Below are 13,005 nucleotides of genomic sequence, written 5' to 3' on the forward strand. Positions count from 1 at the left end.
TTGTACTAACTTTGGCTAATTTTCATGTTTTGGTGATTGGTAGGGGCATTTAATTAGGTTTTGCAGGTCCAAGGAAGCAAGAAGAAGATGAAGCAAGAGTTCTTTGCAAACATTCTGATGAGATTTAGAGTGTTTTCAGATTTTTCAAGCTTATAGTTGGACGGAGCACTTGGAATTCTTCTTCCTCTTCTTGTCTATATTCTTCTTCTATTCCGTCTACTTCTTCTTCTTCTTCTTGTGGGATCTTGGCCCATTTTTTTTAAGGGAGTAAAATCATACACACCTTGTTTTAGTGCTTAAAATGAACCCCCAAATTATACTTAAATCCATTAAAAAACTAAAAATTTGTAAAAAAAATCTTTTAAAAAACGAAACTAAATCAATCCAATCATTTGCATCCTTGCAACATCAAGGTTTTAGATGCATTCATGCAAAGTTAGGAACACTTCATTTTTGGAAACTTAAAAAGAACTTCAAGTTTCCATTTTAAAAGGTTCAAAATCAACACTAAGTGCACACAAAATTCTAAATCAAACTCAAAGCATCAATCAGGGATAAAATGAACTTCATTTGCAAATATTTTAAAGTTCTTTTAAAATCTCATGAAAACTAAGAGTCCTAAATGGTTGCCAAAATTGTCCTAAAAGCTTTGTTATTTGTTCCAAACAAATGTCTTGTTGAAAAATCTTGAATGTTTCCTAGGTTTTTCATGCATCAAAATAATCTAAGAATATCATTTTTGGGCTTAAAACATGCAAACTAGAACACAAAATCTTGAATGAAAACCAAAGTCCAAAGAGTCATTTTTTTTCAGTCAAAAACAATCTTGAATGAACTAAATTGAAAAAAAAAGCATCCCTATTCCTTCCTCTTTGAATTTAAGTTCAAACAAACTCAATCTTGAATGATCTAAGGTTTAAACAAAGCACTTCAAAGTTCTTAAAACAACATGCAAAATCTCAATCTTGAATGCTCGAAGGAAAGAACTTGAATGTTTAAACACTTGTCTTTGAATGCATGTTGCTAAAATCACTCTTGAGTGCCATGGATTAAAATCAAGTTTTTTTTTTTCATTGGAATGCATAACAAATCCAATCTTGAATGCTACAAATCAAATAATCATTATCATACATCACACTTCATCTTTGGGGCATAAAAAGAATCCACATTTTAGAAACTTTCTAAGTTATAAAAACAAATAAAGACACTTTGAGTGAGTTTGTTGTTGGACTCACCCTCTTTAATCACCCATCATTCTAACCATTGGTTGCAATATCAGTGCCATATATGGAGATGGGTCTACCTAAGAAGGTGTTAAATGCTCCACAAAAATCAAACTCCACTCACTTGAGTTTTTATTGGTTTTTCTAAAATAGAAATTTTTTTGAATGCACATTAGTCTCGCTAACACTTCATTTGGGCATAAAAATTGAACAAATCTTGTCATGGAGGGCCTCTGGGTGCACGCTTGAAATTGAGCTTTACACACATCTTTGTTTTGGCCTTAAAATGAACAAACACCAACTCTTGAATGCCTTAAAGGAAATAAATCGATACTTGATGTGGAGGGCCTCTGGGCGAGCGGGTTTACTTTCTTGTTGACCCTAACTCTCTTTTGTGTATTCATTCTTTGATCACTTCTCTTTTGTTGGCACATTTCAAATTGGAATTGAACCTTTGCATCTTAATCATGCGTGTTTTCAAAAAGTCTAGATCAGAAAACTTAAGTGTCAGTTGGAAAAGAACTCTATCTTTTAGCCCAAGATCATCCAAGTCTTCTCTCCCTTTTTCGTCTTTCGAGGCCATCTTGGGTGTATAAGATTAGGATCCAAAACTTTGTTTAAGTTTTAGGAGGCTTGCTCTGGGATTTCATCACCTCTTGGGATGACCTCAACTCCAGCATTCCGGAAGAGTATAAAGATCGAGAGGTGAATCCAAAGACACCTCTCTTGGGATCAAAATTCTGTCACTCGGGCTAAGCCTCAAGGAACTTTATACCCTTGAGAAGTGAAAGAGGAGAAGTGGGTTACCGCTCCTCTCAGCTGTGTGACATCTTTTTGGTTCATCTACAGATTTGGGCCTCACTTACCTTGCATATATCGAGGACTCCCTAGCTAAACTAAATTTCATCCTTGTAGAAAGCTTCCTAGGATGTTGGTGTGTTTGATGTGCTTGCTCCAAACTTTGGTCTTCTTGTTTGTTCATAGCTTTTGAATGAATATTTTCCAACTTTGGTCAAAATCCTAGAAAAGCACAAATCTCCCAGCTCAAGGCATACTTAGCGTAGTCACTGCCTCATCAGAAAATCATCCAAGCTCCCTCACCGCAACTGAATCTATCTAGTTCTTTTCTTTAGAACAATCTCAAATCCAAAGTCCATCCAAATCATCCCCCCAGCCAGCTAGCAACCCAAGCCTTTAAGGAATTATTGTTACTCTACCAAAGTTTGCTATCCAATCAATCTATCCAAATTTCTTAATCTCCCTAAGGTTATCCCTTTGATAGAGCTTTGTCTAGGGTAATCTAGCCTTGTCACTTGTCATCCCTCGTCACCTTAAGCTAAAAGTTGGGATCCACAAGTGGTAAATCTCGTGTCATGCCCATAGGATCATTTTTCTATCCTCAAGTTGACACCAAAAGCCACCAATCCTGCACATAGGAAAGCAAAACTCTCACTTTTTGACAGCATACCCTTGAAGTCTTCCATCCACAAGAAAGCCAAAAATCTCCAACCAATCCTCCTTAGGTTTGTCATGCAACTTTGACTCTCCCTAGGAAATCTTTCATTAGCCAATCCGAAATCTGTGCTTAATCCAAATCCAACCATGAGCTTCCGTGTTCATCCATATGCAAGACCCCATCCCCATCCAACTCATCATCAAAACATGAAATCCAAACCCTATCATGATGAGTTTGGTCGCATTTTCCTTTCTCCCACTACATCCTATTCCAATGATGAGGAAAATCTTGTTGACTATGACGGGTATCTTGAGAGCCTTAGATGCCTTCCGCCAACCATCTCCCAAAATTCAAGTATTCCTCCAAACTATCTAGTCATGCCATCTCATATCCCAGCTTCTCCTCCATCACCCAATCAACCAAGCTTCCAATCTTCCACCCCCATCACACCAGCTATTCCTATTAATCCACCACCTCCACCTCTGACACACGAGTCTCCTAGGAATCTCCTAGAGGAAATACAAAAAGAGCCACCTCCAACAGTCGATAAGCTATGTCATCTAATCCAACCATGTGAAGTAGTCAGTAATGAAGCTTCCCCATCTATAATATCTATAATCCACTTCCCGCAAGCATCAAAATCCCACCACCTATCAAATCCCTCCAAATCCTATCCACATCACCTCCAAGCATTTCCCAAATCTCCCGTAATGACCCTTATGCATCCATCTTCTACTCACCCATCTCCACTATCGAATCTCCCATCTATCCATTTGCTGCCTTTGAAGAATCCATCCCTTCACCTCCTATCGCACCATCCACTCCAATCCAATCCTATCAAGATCCTGCCCAAAAGCATGTTGACATCCCCCAAAGCATAAACGAAGATATCATTTTAGCATGTCTTCCATCCATAGTGTAGTCACCATCCCCTCCATCTCCAAAACCTCAAGCCATACCTCCTCTACTATAGGATATCTTTTCATCCCATCAACTAAATCAAGATCCTATCCTACCATCTCCTCCGCTCCATGCTTCCATCTTACCACCTATCCAAGCCATTCCACCATCTATAATCTACCCTCTTGGTTCACTTACATTCATCCATGGTGGCCCCCTCTCAGTCGAAGAATTAAGAACAGTATCTCCCCATTGTAGTACATCTAATAAAGAACTTCTACCATTTTCTACAAGCAAAAAGTTTCCTCAACTCATTCAAATGCTCAATCGATGCAATTATCAAGGTCAAGGTTTAGGACCACAAGAGCAAGGAATCATAAAGCCTATTATTGCACAATAGAATCCAAGATTTCATGGTCTTGGATATGTATCCAAAGGCTCACCATCTAAAAGTGTTGGTACACGCCATCCCCAAACCAAGCCTATCTCCAGGCCCACCATGCCAGCCTCCCATCACTCCTCCAAGAAATCTTATGTCATCCCCCCTCCACCATCTTTGCAACCCAAAACAACCTACCATATGCCCCCTTCATACGCTAAATCCATTTTGGGTCCCCATGTCCCAAAATCTACCATCCTCCATCCTCCTATCAGCCATCATAAAATCCTATTCCCTCCATTCCTACACAAGATCAACAAAGGCACATATCAGGACACATCATCCATCATCATCCCCCTACATGCTCTTCCATATCCTCTCCATCTCACAAAGCTTCTCCTAACCATCTTCCCAAAGCTTACCACAATAATGTGAATGCCAACTTCAAAATGCATAAAGCTAAAAATCCACATTCTAGGAAATCATATGTCTATTCTAAAAGACATACTCCAAAAAAGAAAAATCCAATCAAAGAATGCAAAACAATGCAAAAGCCTATGAAAAGAAAATCCAAAACCATGTAGATCCCAAAGAAAAAAGTTGAAACCCAATGCATAATGGCATCCACCATTGCTAATCCCCCATCAAGTGATTCATGTCCCCCATCTCCTAACTCCATCTTGGGTGCCTATATCCCCAACCGCACTTCCACAAATCCTCCATCAAGCCCGCATCTACCATCTATCCCCCATATGCTCTTTTCACACCCGTCCCAACATGTGCCAATGTTGCTCCTACAAGCATCCCCATCTCATGCTCTTTTCTAGCCTTTTCATCCCTCCATCTCCTACCATCAATCCCATCTAATCTGATCTATTGCATAAATCACACATCCGGTGTACCAATAGCTAGCGACAAAATTGAACATTCCAACAGCTAGTGAAAAATTCCAAAAAAGCCAAAAACAAATGAAGAAAGCCAAAATCATTCCAGCTAAGTCCAAAGTCAAAAAGTCAAAAAAAGAAAGAAAAATAAAGCATCCACTGGTAAAAACTTAGCAATTCAAGCGCCTTGGACAAGTACCATGATGAAAACTTGGCAAACAAGCGTCATGCATAATCTACCCATACCCAGCTTAGCCTATCATCCTCATGCTTTTGGTCATATCTTGCCATCTAGCTCCATCTTCCAATTTATCCACCTATCTTTCATCCTCCATCTTTTATCTATCACTATCCACTTATCTTCTACAACCTCACCCCATCATCCCAGCTATCATTCGTCTCCCTAGTGCCTTCAACTTTTCCATCCTAGCTTCAATCCTATCACATCCATCGTAAGACCTCCTTTCGCATGTCATCTTCTAACTGGGGGCACTGTATTCCTTGGAGATCTTGTCTTTTCCATCCTCCCTTGTCATTGGTATCTCACTCTAGGCTATCCTCATGCAAATCCAATGTCATTCTCTCATTAGCCATTCACTCTAGCGCCATCTATTAGCTCAACTACCACCAACCTTACCATTGTTCCCATCCTTGCTCGCACATCTATCATCATCATTGGATGCATCCTGCCAAATCCACATCTTCGGCTATCACCTCATCCTTAGCTTCTGCATCTTGCACCAACTTGAGCCATCCCACTATCTTATCATCTAGAGCTCCTGTACAGCTTGTAAATAATCTTGTATCCAACGCTTGTATCATACCTTGTATCATAGCTTGTATATGCAATCTTGTCCAAAACAACTTGTACATTTCCAAGACCATGAAATCCAAAACTTGTACCATATTCCAGCTTGTAAATAATCTTGTATCCTAGTTTGTATCCTATCACATGGACAAAAAGAATCCCATTTTCCTTAAGCTTTTCACAAAACCCTCAAATTATCCAACTATCCATCCACAACACTCTGAAACATTTCCATCTCACAAAACCAACACATGAACAACCTTGTACATTTGTAACATATCTTGGTCTATCAGCTTGTACATCCTCTTTAGCTTAGTACCATTATATCTATCCAGCTTTCATGTCAGTTCATCCTTGATCAGTATCTTGCACACATCCCACAAATCTTGGTTAGCTATTACAATGCATCTTTTAGCTAGATCTCCTATCACCAAAGTGTTATCCTTCTTAATTCAACTTGCCAAGTGCATCACTAAACCAAATCCACCAACTTAGGTGCTCTCCAATAGATCCTTGCAGGATATAGCTTTCCTCATGTCTGATCTCGGTCCGTTAGTACCTCATCCTACCCATCTCGTTGGCAAATAGTTCTCTTTTGGATTTTCGCTTTCTTTTGATTTGGAATCTTCCCTTTTGGGTCTTGAAGTATCTTTTCCAAGAAATCTTTTTGTTCCCTCCTCAAGGTTGCCATGATCTTCCATATCATGGTATGTTGCGAATGGGGCACTTTGAGCGTATGGTTCTGATCAAGTCTTTCGTTTGTTTCTTTTTTACTTGTGGGTTACCCAATGTCGGTTCCATGATGTTTCCTCTGAGTTTCATGTGTGATGCTAGGGCAATCCTTGTGTGTTTGTTTCGAGTCAGTCCATCAGTCCTCTGGACGGTTGGTGACACAGCCTTGATGTTCTTGGTAACCTTGGCAATTAACCAACAATCCTATAGCAAATCTAGTGCTCAACTACATGGTGGTACTTCTCTTTGAAGTATCCCCCTACTCAAAAAGCTTCAATGGATTCCCATTATCTCCATTATCCCCCATCCATATCCAGCATCTGTCTCTCCTACCCCAGCTTATGCATCAGTATCTCTTTGAATCAATCTTCACTTTTAGCTTTAGGGATCCACAATCCTAGTCTTAGGGATCCACCAATCCAATCAATCCACCAAGCCTCATATTTCGAGATCCACAATCCTAGTCCCAAGGACCTCTAACACCCATCTTCCATTAATTTGACTCTTTGAAATCTTGTTGCCTCAGCTTTATCTCATCCCATCATCCTTCTCCCTATCCTAGATTCTTTTTTATAGTGCTTCACTCTTTCATCCTCCACCTTCCCTAAAGTCTTAAGCTTGCTTCCTCTTGTGCATCTAATTCTCCTTTATCATTCTCCCATAGTGAGAGTTTGAGCTATTTCAGCCTCTTCTCTTTACCAATTTGAGTCTTCTTGCTTATCTTGGATTCTTGTATGTTTCAAGAAGCCGTCAAACCTTATTTTCTCTCCCTGCCGCCTTCTTGAGGGGGCATCTCATAGTCTAGTCTCTCCTTCTTATCCAAGACTGGGGCAACTTTGTCGCTAAAACATCTTCCTCGTGTCATTTATATCTGAACTTCTTTGAAATAGTGTTGTTTCAACACTATGTCAAAAAGGGGCAAAATGTAGACACCTAAAAATCCTTTAGAAAATTAAGTATTTTTATTTTCTAAAAAAGTCCTTGATGACATCATCATTTATTAATTAATTAATTTATTTATTTATTTATTTATTTTTATGCCATTAAATCCCTTTATCTTAATTAAAAATATTTAATTAAAGAATCCCTTCCAAAAATGTTTAAATCTTATTTAAACATTATTTCCTTATTTATTAATTGTTTAATTAATAAATTGACCAAAAATCTCAAAATAAATTATTTATTTATGTTTTGCCCAAAACTTGACCAATTTCCTTGAGACCACTAACCTTTTCCAAAATCTTCTAACCCTTCTTTAATTTCGATTAAAGGCTAATCTCATCATTTCCTACCCCTAATCCCAACTCAAAATATTTAATTAAGATTAAATATGAATCCTCATGTTTATTAAAAATATTTTAATAAATATCTCCTCAACCCAAACCCTTGAAATAAATAAAACTTTATTTATTTCATAAAAACCTTATTTACCCTCATCCTAGGAAGTTCTAGACTCTTCTAGAAAGTCTTAATCCTCATCCAAAGCCTAGACTCTTCTAGAAGATGTCAATCCTTATCTTTGACCCTAATCCTAATCCCCCCTAACCTTGTCACATTCCCTAAACATGGGTTAAGACTTTCTAACCCAAGCCGAAACCAATAAATATCTCCTCCTTCACCCACCCTCATTAAATGCCATCCACTTGCCCATCTCTAACAAGCCTGATCTAATCTTAACCCAAGCCTAATCCAAGCCTTAATCATTTGCACATTCCTAAGTCAAGCTTAAGACTTTCTTAATCCAACCCAAGTCAAAATATCTCAACTCTCTCACAAATATCCCACCCATAAAACTTCATGAAGCCCACAAAGCCATAGATGACTCTTACAAGCTCATTGATTGCTCTTAGAAGCCATTATGAGGGTCTTTATGAGCTTTGAGCCTCCTTTGTTGACCCCTCAACCCCTCTTGCTCTAACCAATTACCCTGTGACATGTGTCACTCCCTGATTGGTTGTAAGGAAGCACAATCCATGTGCTCTCCTCTCATTCAATCTAAACCTTCCATAAGCTTTCTCCCATCCTTGCATCCTAGCCCTTGATCCCTTAAGCCCTTTGCCTATTTAAGGAATCCTCTCCCAAGCCATTTTAACACAATCACCCATAGTAACAAAGTAATGCCATTTTGATCATGAAGTAAAGCCATAATGCCATTTTTGAGAAGCTATTTTAAATCAAATCCATTCACCCAAGCCAAAATCCATCAAGAACGCCATTGAAGCCTTTGGAGAATCGAGCATACATCCTATCTAATTAGACAAAGCTACTCAACAAGAGAGCTTCTCATTGAGAGAGCCCATTAATGGCTCATATTCTCAATTGAGAGCTCATCTTAGTCTATCTTGAAGTTACGTTTATTTAGTTTTGTGAATACTTTTGATTTGATATTTAGTTTTCTTTGCATTACTAATCCTCGTATACAGTATGGACTAGAGAAATGGAGAGAAAACTCCTAGATTTGCTCCTTGAGCAAGTCAATCTAGGAAGGAAAGGGGAAGGAGGTTTTTGTAGAGAAGTATGGAGTGCTATCGAAAGGAGATTCAATCAAGAGTCACAATTGAAACTTGGAAAGGAAAACTTCAAAAATAAGTTGATAACATGGAAGCTAGGGTATAGAATAATGAAAGAGTTATGAAATACAAGTGGATTTTCTTGGAATGAGATAACTCAATGTGTGGATGTTGAGGACAACATATGGGATGAACTTCTAAAGGTAATGTCCTCTTCAAAGTTTTTTTCAATACTAATGTTAGAAAAATATCTAATTATTTATTTTTGGCAATGTGTAGAGAAAAGAATCCAGGACAGCAAAAGTGTATAGGAGGCATCCATTCAACTATTTTAATGATCTAGCAGTCATTGTGGGGAATGACATGGCGGAAGGAACTTCAGCTGGAACAACACAAGATGTTGAAGATGGTAACCTTTTTTTTGAGGCTATTGATCTGGATGATGATGATGACCTATGGATGTTGTTGTTGATTTAGATGAAGATTGTCTTCATTCAAATTAGTCCATTACATCCACTAGAAACAATTCTCCAAAACCAATGACAAGGAGGCCAAAGAGGAGGAAGGAAAGCATGGTTGCTTCTTTGGATGTAATATCTGAAAGCATCCATATCATACAAGAGTGAATCAATAACCCTCACACGATCAAGGTTGATAAAGAGGATACTAAGAAAGATGTTGCACATATGTTAGTTGCCTTGAGAGCCATCCTTAGACTTAGCCAAGAGACTATGAATGTGCCATATGAAACTTTATGCATGAACCTATAAGTGCTATTTGGTTCTTAGAGATGGATGCAGAGGAGAGGGAAGATTATGTTAACTATAAGTTTAGAGGATTATAAAGTGCAACTCATGTTTGGCATGCTATGCTAGTAGTTGGATATTAATATAAGATTTGAAAACTGATTGCCTTACCATTTTGTTGGTGTTTGGTATCAGCAAGTATATTTCATGCAGTTTGACATTCTTTAGAGGTGAATATGGTTGAATAGAGTAAGTCTTGGGAGATGATTGACTCCATATTGCTGCTGATTTTGAGTCTTTATATACCATACAATGTATAAGCAATAAAAAACATGAAAATAATTTTTAAATTTATGATTTTGTCACTCTAAATTGGCCTCCCTCCAAGTGCAAGTGTTGAATTTCATGACTTACTGGGGTTGATTTTGTTTCTTCTTATTAATTTAAATACTAAATTGTAGCTGATTAATTTATTAGAAAAGTTAAAAGATAAATTACTACTATGTTGCATTTGAAAGGAAATCATTCACTTTACATGCTCCTTTAGTCCTTTCTCAATTTACGTCTTCTTTAGTCCTTTGTCCATTTTTATCTTATTAGTAGCTCCTTGCCAATTTCAAAGTAAAATTGTAGGGGTATTTTCTAGGTAAAGTCTACTAAAATGTGCAATAAAAGCTTATAAAATGATTGTTTGAGATAAGAGCAATTGCATACACATATTTTTTATTTGCATAAAATGACAGGGAGCTCAAAGAGATTTATATTTCCTAAACTCTCTAACAACTTGAAGATAGATTACAGAGTCTAATTTATATTTCTCTTGTAATCTCTAAATGCCTATTATGCTCTTCACTTGAAGAATTATGTAACGTTTCTAAATTCAGTAGTATTTTCTTTTTAGGTTTTTTTCATTAAAAATTGTCCTATTATTTTTAATGTGTCTTCAGTAAAACAAAAACTACTTGCAACCTAATTTAGCTTGCTAGTTTATGAATCTAACCATGTAAGAAATCTTTCCCATCAACATTTTGATTGATGTCATTTTAAATTATTCGTAACCTCCTCTGAGATTTAGCAAGTCACGAGTTTTATATTCAGTTATGTCTCAAACATTTGAAAGAAATGTACGAGTTTCCAATCATGAGGGTTGTTTGAAGATTTTTTGCTTCTTAAATATTAGAATTAGTTGAAGTTATACAGTTATGCAATGCTATCTTCAATGTCTCTATGTGCCATGCAATTTTCAGGGAACTGCATGGGGTAAGTGCACCAAGTTGTGGTGCCAAAAGGGAGGTAGAAGTGGACACCTTTTTCCTAAAATCAGCAATTTCTGGACTTCAATAAGAATTTGAAGATAGTTACGCTCAAAATTTTAAGATATGACAAAAATAAAAGTCATAGTCCTCTGAATCTAGTTTTTAAACTACTAATTTTTTTTTCAAAATGGTTTAGTTTTCGGTCCTCAAAAAAGGGGGCCACAAAAAGTGGTACTGTTTATTCCAAAAAAAATAACATAGTACAAAGTGTGGCCCCCCTAAAATTTTAACTTTTTTTTAAAAAATATTTAATCGCTCCAGTCAAAAGTTACCTAACACTATGTAGTTTATCCCAAATTTTTTGAGTAATTTTATAATGTGTATTTTTTTTTTAATGAATTTTTTAATCAGACACATCCCAAAAATTTGAAATATCTGTGTGCTCCCCCTAGAAATGATTGAAAACTAATCTAAAATCAAAAATTATTTTTTTCAAAGTGTGTAAAATGGAGTCTAGTTTCTAAAAAACTAAGTTGTTACAAAATTCGATGAACGAGCTAAAATCTACAGCCCAATTAGTACATGTTGGTTTTTGACAAAAAATGGACATACATTCAAAAGAAATTATAGATGAAAGGATTGAAATAGTTTAAATAAAAAATAAATTATATGGTTGTGTAGCTAACACAGAGACCCACAATGTCATGTAACCTGATTTTATCGATGCTCAACCACAAGGAAACTAAAAGGAGAGCACACAAGAAGAATCAATCATTTTTTGTATGTTTGCAGCAAAACACATCTCAAACCAGTTTATAGACTCCAAAGCTTTGGGTTGGATCCCCAAGGCAAAGCCAAACATTAGGCTTGGTAGAATGTAAAGCTTTAAATAGTGCGTGCGCGCTATAGCGTGCATGCACTATTGAAAACCTTTTAAATTTGCTTTTAAATAGCGCTTACGTGCTTTGTATATATTTAAAAAAAAGATTAAAGTGTGCACGCGCTTTAATGCGTACACACTATAGCGCGTACGCGCTATGGCTTGGCACACCCAAGCCATAGTGCATGCACACTATAGTGCATACGCACTATAGCATGTGCGTGCTTTGCAAAACTAGAATGAGAAAAAGAGGTGTCATCTTTTTGGCACCACAACTTGGTGCACTTACCCCATGGAATCCAAGATGTTTCTAGTTTCTTTTAAGTGGATATTATTTGTACAATTTAATGATTTATCAAAATATATCAAACCCAAGTTAATGTTACACTTATTCAAAATCATCACATGCAAATCACAAATATGTGTATGAACTTCCTCAATTTTAGCTTGTTAGATCTCAATTTATCCATATTACTTAAAATGAATGCGGTTTATATTGTAAACAAGTGTACTTTGACCTAATTGTAAAGCTTTCTTACATTATTGCTAATTGGTTTTCTGCTATATATTGTAGTTAAATGTAAAGTGAAATTGTTTAATTGAGTTTCTATTAAATGTGTCAGTGTGCTATATAGATATTCTATGTATTGTTTAATTGGTTTTTTTCTAAATTGGTTAGTGGTATAATATATTTTGAATCTTTTTTGCATTATACAAGATTCGTTCTTCATTGATATAGGATTCATTCTTGCATGTCCTTTTGATAAGTTTTCACAGTGCATTATTTATTGGCATAGGATTCATGGCTTTGAGAGATGTGCCAATTCATAATTGCCAATGTGGTGTTGGGTCGTGCCCTTTAAAAATGTCCCACACAAAGAAAATTCTTGGGTGCCAATTTTGGTCTTGCCCCAATAGAAAGAAGGTTATTATTATGACATGTTATATATAGTATGTTTCAAATTAATGACATGTAATCTATTCAATATGAACTAATGTTTAGATTTTATATTGTAGGGGAACCATGGGTGTGGACATTTTAGGTGGTTTGATGTTGTCTGCTCTACAATTGCACATGATGAAGGAAATGAGTGTAAAACATGGAAGGCACAAAAGGTAGAAATAATATTTTTATGATGCCTTGTATGTGTAATTATTGGTCTTCTATGTTGGAGCCTTATGTGACAATTAATAAATATAGAACCTTACTGCAAGTTTTATGAGTTTTGTA

This window comes from Cupressus sempervirens, chromosome 4 (genome assembly GCF_028749045.1).
Source record: "Cupressus sempervirens isolate cs-2001-9-10 chromosome 4, ASM2874904v1, whole genome shotgun sequence".
NCBI classification, from domain to species: Eukaryota; Viridiplantae; Streptophyta; class Pinopsida; order Cupressales; family Cupressaceae; genus Cupressus; species Cupressus sempervirens.